The sequence below is a fragment of the Clarias gariepinus genome, chromosome 18, assembly GCF_024256425.1.
Source record: "Clarias gariepinus isolate MV-2021 ecotype Netherlands chromosome 18, CGAR_prim_01v2, whole genome shotgun sequence".
In the NCBI taxonomy this organism is placed as follows: Eukaryota; Metazoa; Chordata; class Actinopteri; order Siluriformes; family Clariidae; genus Clarias; species Clarias gariepinus.
Genome location: NC_071117.1, coordinates 6,298,308 through 6,305,093, shown reverse-complemented (window position 1 = coordinate 6,305,093; position 6,786 = coordinate 6,298,308). Strand labels below are relative to the sequence as shown.

The following is a 6,786-nucleotide window of genomic DNA, read 5'->3' as shown; positions in this document are numbered from 1 at the left end:
TATCAAACAAAAGCTTGCTTTCTTGCATTATCTTAAGTTTATATTTTATTAATCTCATAAAGCCGAATGTCTTGAGATGTCTTGAGTCTTGGTTTGGTGGCAATCAAATAAATAAGCCAATTATTGTATATCGAATTTCACATGTATATGTGTAAATGTGTATGAGCTGTGGAGCAAAATTTCTTCTGAATGCCCTACGCCACAACCAGGTGTACCACACTCAGGGCCCAGCCGGTCAAGTGTCCTAATGGCAGCAGATTCCAACCTGTGTACTGATTTTAATGATGTTTTGAGCATGTTAAGACTCCCAAAAAATCCTGATTGGTGAAAAAATCCCTAGAAGAGGAAGGGGGCCAATTACATGGCATCAGCCCACAAATAAAAGAATGAATAAATAAATAAACAAATACTTCCCATGAGTGATTAATGTCTAGTTATTCTTGTATTTGATCATTTTACCCAAGTATTGCAATAGGAATAAGTGAACTGTCATTGTGTTCATTCCGAAATTATAAAGCCACTTATTAATTTAAATAAAGGCAATTATTATTAACATTTCATAAAGGAATGCTATGATATATTAAAACCCTGCATATTGAACATCACTTTTATTGATTTACTGTATTTAGCATGCACAACTTCTTACCGCAACTAAATGAAAGCAAGAAGATACCAGGTGGAGAATGCAAAACTTTTGAAAAATCTGGACAGCAGGGAGGATGAAGAAACATAATCACAGAACAGATCTACCACAGGGGGAACGAAAGTGAAAATTAATATGACGCAGAAACATTTGGCTGCAGCAGTGATTTTCTATTTTCATCCAGGAAGCGTCAGATTGAGCACCAGAGTTGAGCAGTACAGAGAAGCAGCAGCACAGCCCGAGCCGACACTGAGACTGGAACTGGTGGACAGACACAAAGACAGAACTCTTACGGTGAAGTAAGGATCTTTTGTGTGTGTTTACAATTTATATTGTAAACACACACACACACACACACACACACACACACACACACACACACACACACACACATTAAAAACAGAAGTAACTAAATGATCTGAGATAAAACAGGAACAAATTTAACTGAGACTGAAAACGTCTTCATTGAGTAATAGAATAATAATACCATTGTACAAAATTGTAAAAAAAAATCTACAAAAACAAGAGAAGTAAAAATATTACAGTATTTCGAAAACAGTTTGTATAATGTTAATGCTGTTTAATATTAGCTATATATATAAATATATATATATATATATATATATATAAATGGAATATATATATATATATATATATATATATATATATATATATAAATATATATAAATGGAATTAAAAATAAAAAAATAACATGCTACAATGTTACATATACAAAAATAGGGGGCATAAACTTCACTGTACAATAGCGTATGTACAGTATAAATAAATGGCAGGAGTCTCATATCTTTATTTTAAAAGAGCCATAGTTGATTGTGCTTTTTAAGGCTCACTGTAAGTAGCATTTGTTGATTTATTTAATCATTTACAGAATCTTCACCAATGATATCCCTCAAAATGCTGCCTTCGTCTTGTCTGATCTTTCTCCTGATGGTCTCAGGTGAGTCACACATTTCCATCTTGTAAGCACACCAGAGACCATAATTCTTCATCCATCAATATATTTTTCATTTATATATCAACTGCTTTAATCGCTTGATTTTGTTGATTTTGTATGTAGTTGCAAAACCACAAGTTTAAAATGTTAAATGTTTGCTTCTAGTGGTAACAAACTGTTTTTATGTTGTTGTTTTTTTTTTTTATTATTTGTTTTTGTTTTTTGTAAATGTGCCTGCACACTGTATATCTTACATGCAGTCGGTAGACACACAAGGGCTATGTGTACAATGCTAGTGTGTTACACACAAGTTACTAGTAAATACTAACAGAAAGTTAAAAGATGTAAAAAAATATGAGAATAAAGTTTATAGGTCACAAGTAATAATAATTTAAAAAGACATAAATGAATAATAAGTGCAATGCAGTAATTATAATTGCAACCTTGATGTGCAATTGTATTCATGACAAAATAGGTAAGCTAATAGTAATGTAAGCTTTTTATTATATATTAATCAAAATAATGTAAGCTAACTCAGTGTTTTATGGGGCTCTGGATAATGCCCTCTATTCACCTCTTTAATGTGTCATGTTTCAGGAGCTTTGGGGAATAAATGGAGTGTGACATACAGCCAGACAAATCTCTGTGCTTTAAAAGGATCTACAGTGTTTATGAACGGCTCGTAAACACACCCAACACATCTTAATGTGACTAAGACATTTTGGTTAATTAACCCATTTGATGGTAAAGACACTGGTCTGTGCAATGAACCAGGTTACTCAGGCAGAGTGGAGTATTTAGGAGATGAAGAGAAACACTTCTCCCTCAGACTGAGTGACGTGAAGAAATCAGATCAAAATGAATACTACTTCAGAATCAGAACGAATGAAGAAAAATGGTTTGGTAAACCTGGAATCAGACTCATTGTTACAGGTATTTCTTTTTTTTATATATCACTCAGGTCTCTTTAGGTAAACTCTCTTCTGAGTAAAGTATGGTCTGTGTTTATAAGAGCTTAATGAAGATTTCTAAGACATTTTTGTTTTAATGAAACATCTAAAAAGTATGATTTACTAACATAGACACTAATTTGCCTTGGATCTTGAAATGTTCTTATTGGATCTTATATATATATATATATATATATTGTGGCGTGGGCGGCGCGGCGGCTGACGACCAGCATGCCTTGCGGGGATGTCGGTGTGTTCACCATGTGACATTGGTGTCAGAAGTGGGATGGAGAATAAGGGGTTCGAGCGCACAAAGGAGGACCTTCTAAAAATCCAAGCGGGCCGCCGAGTAGCGGAGTGACTACTCGCGCAGAAGAAGCGCTTACCTGGCGGAGCTAGCACGAGCACACCACGTCAACCAACGCGGAGCGGGAAGCAGAAAATCCCGGCGCTGGATCTCGGGGCGGAGGCTGGCGGTGCGCAAGAGCCGGAGCAAGATACAGCTCCGTGCGCTGTTAGCCGGCAAAGCGAACTGCCGCTGCGCGAGGCCGAGCGCGCTGAGCCCATATCGGCGGCACGGACTGTGTGCCGGACGGCGTCTTACTGCGGGCGCTCGTGGACACCGGCTCCACTGTTTCCCACGGGTTGTGGAACTGTGAACCGCTCATCGCCAGGCAGAAGGGGCGAATGGGCGTGGACACTCACAGCCAGCTCGGCTCTCCGATGTCATCTACCGGGTGCGGTTGGAGTTTTTCCCCACCGGGACCGTCTTGCGCCTCACCAGCCGCACGCCGGGGAACCATCGAACTCTGGAGGCCGGACCGCCTCAGGACTACATTCGCGTTCACCCCTCACCTGCCAAAGGACGCCGGCGTTCCCACTGCCAGCGCCGACCGCCTCCACGCCGCCAATACAAAGTTCGTCATGGTGACCAGGGACGGTCACAGCTCGGGTGGGGGCAGTGTGGCGTGGGCGGCGCGGCGGCTGACGACCAGCATGCCTTGCGGGGATGTCGGTGTGTTCACCATGTTGGGGAAAGGTGTTTTGGTCAGTGGCTTTGGCCCTGTTGTTTGTGTGAGGGGTGTGACGTGTGAAATGTGCTCCAGTTCAAGCTAGTGCTGAATTGGATGTAGGCTCCTGAGTGAAGGTGCTGCTCATGCCATACCTGCTGTGTGCTAAATAAAGTACTCCCAGCCATTGCACTGGGCAGCAAATAAGCTCGCTCGTCTCTCCAGCATTTCTTCAGGCGTAAAAACGCTACAATATATATATATATATATATATACAGTATATATATATATATATATTGGAGCGTTTACTGCTTAACACTGGAAGCGCCGCGCCAGTGTCACCGACTAATAACGCGGTTCAGCGGTCATTTGACCGCCTATTGTTTTGAATGGGAAGCTGTTGCTGACACACAATGATCGCTAGATGGCGCTTTCACCCAAAGCAAATAGTTTAGCTCCAAGATCAACTTGCACTTGGACAATGCGCCATTCATTCCCGCGTTAATAATCAGCGATATCTTTTTTTCATATTCAACTGAGAAAACCTACTACAGAGTCTCTAAGGGGACAAAAAAAGAGGGAAAAAACGGCAGAAAAAAACAAGTCATGTTTTGCATTATAACCCAAAGTTTTTGGCATGACTTTTTTCTGCCGTTTTTTCTCCTCCTTTGTCCATCTAGGGGCTTCGTACTATAACAAAAAGGAAAGCTCTACTTAATTTTATATCGTATGGAGGAAATTTATTAGTTTGTTCATTCTATTTAAAGGTCCTGAACGTCTCGGAGCAGCGATTTAGTTCTGAACTCGCTTCCGTGAAATTATCGCTAAAACAATATTAAAATATTAAATATTAACACTAGAAGCGCCGCGCCAGTGTCACCTACTAAAAACGCCGTTCGGCGGTCATTTGACCGCCTATTGTTTTGAATGGGAAGCTGCTGCTGACACACAATGATCGCTAGATGGCGCTTTCACCCAAAGCAAATAGTTTAGCTCCAAGATCAACTTGCACTTGGACAATGCGCCATTCATTCCCGCGTTGATAATAAGCGGTATCTTTTTTTCATATTCAACTGATAAAACCTACTACAGAGTCTCTAAGGGGACAAAGGAAGAGGGAAAAAACAAGTCATGTTTGGAATTATAACCCAAAGTTTTTGACTTTTTTCTGCCGTTTTTTCTCCTCCTTTGTCCATCTAGGGGCTATAACAAAAAGGAAAGCTCTACTTAATTTTATATCGTATGGAGAAAATGTTATTAGTTTGTTCATTCTATTTGAAGCTTCTGAACGTCTCGGAGCAGCGATTTAGTTCTGAACTCGCTTCCGTGAAATTATCGCTAAAACAATATTAAATTTGTATAAATCAGATCTACCACAGCAGATAATAAACTATGCTATGTCATAACCGAAGCAAACACAACGAATATGTCTCGTTTCGTTCAGTGTTGCTAGGCAACGGACCACGCGCCTAATCGGTTCACTTGGCCGCGGTGTATTATAAACCTGCGGGATGTTTTACTGCTTATGTTCATGTAATAAAAGCGAGTGAAATGTGGAGGTGATGTGTGGCCACTGAATGAGAACTAAACCAAAGATTTCAGTAACTACACTGAGTGTAACATCTGCATAGTGACACTAAACAGCTGAACACCTTCACTTTCCCGTTTACCTCTGAGAAAGAAAAAAGCTGTATGTTGTTTGTTTATATTTAGAATGTTTATAAAAGTACACGAAGTAGGCGCGCGCGCGCGCGCACACACACACACACACCTCCCCTGAGCTCTCGGTCAACATCTAATGACCGTCGATATGCAAATGAGTCAAGACGTAGCCTAACGTGGTGTCGTGTCGGATTTCAGCGGTCACGGAGAGGAAAGACTTTGAACAGTTGCAGCGTTTTTTTCAGTTACAACAAGCACAGCGATGAGTCCACGTTGTTTCACTGGTTATGACATACTGAACAACAGCTGAACAACTTCACTTTTCTGTTTACCTCTGAGAAAAAAAGCTGTATTTAGTTTGTTTATATTCAGAGTAACACCTTCCAACCACCTCTCATAGTCTATTGTTAGTTTTAATGATTTGGCTGAAACTAATTATCACTACATAAGTACCCCAACACCATTGATCATGAGTTTCAGCTGAAACTAATTCTATACATGCAACAGAAAATGTAGATGCAGATTCCAAATGTATAAAGATACATGCTATATATATATATATATATATATATATATATATATATATATATATATTCCGCTTCAGCGTGTTTCTTAATCTTTCCCTATATATATATATATATATACACTTTTCAAATAAAATCGACCCTGAAGTTTAGTTTAGCACACAAAAACTGAAAAGTCCTTTCTGGTAAATCAACTGCATATGTAGTTTATTCACAACAATTCATTAATAAAATAAATATACATTGTACAGTACAAGGTAAACACGAGAAAGATTACAAAATAAAAACAAACAAACAGTGTCTTCTTTATAAACAGCTTCTACTGTGCGTCGAGATGCTGAAATCCCTTGCATGTTGCCCCTCAATTTTGTGCTTCCATTTCAAGTGGAGAGATATTTGACCGACAGCTTAGAACAAAAGAACTGTAGGTGTGATCACAACCCCCTCCGAACGACCGTGCCATCAATCACTGACCACCTCAGAAGTTCCCTCCAATGTATGCTGATGTTTTGCAAGTATTTTTGCAAAACTATGGCACTCTCTTGAGAGGTGGTTGGAATGTGTTATTCATTCATTTATTCTATACAAGGGCACTAACTACACAGACCAAACTGTTACCTTATTTTATTCTTATACTCATCGCTGTGCTTTTTGTAACTGAAAAACGCCGCAACTGCTTCAGGGGAGGTGTGTGTGTGTGTGTGTGAGCGCGCGCGCTGCAGCCTGTGAATGAATACACACAGCAGAGGGACAGAGACATGAGGGACATCTAATACCGTATTGTGTAGTGTCCCTTTTTCAGCGGATTTCTCTGCTACCGCAGATCAGTTTATCAACTTGTAATATATTAATTTTAGGAATATATTAACATGTGCAGACATTTAGTTGATGGGGCGCTGCCCCTCTTGCCCCTGAATAGAGCCAGCCTCGATTACACACACACACATATATATAGCATGCATCGAATACACATATATACATATATATATATATATATATATATATATATATATATATATATATAGCATGTATCTTTATACAT

The 6,786-nt window shown here is 39.4% G+C and overlaps 1 long non-coding RNA gene across 1 annotated transcript; it reads left to right on the top strand.

Moving 5' to 3' along the window:
* Positions 1 to 824: 824 nt before the first annotated feature.
* Positions 825 to 2,519, top strand: LOC128506524 (uncharacterized). Its single transcript, XR_008355718.1, has 3 exons — positions 825 to 942; positions 1,533 to 1,601; positions 2,196 to 2,519. It is a non-coding gene; the product is annotated as an uncharacterized LOC128506524 (long non-coding RNA).
* Positions 2,520 to 6,786: the final 4,267 nt, after the last annotated feature.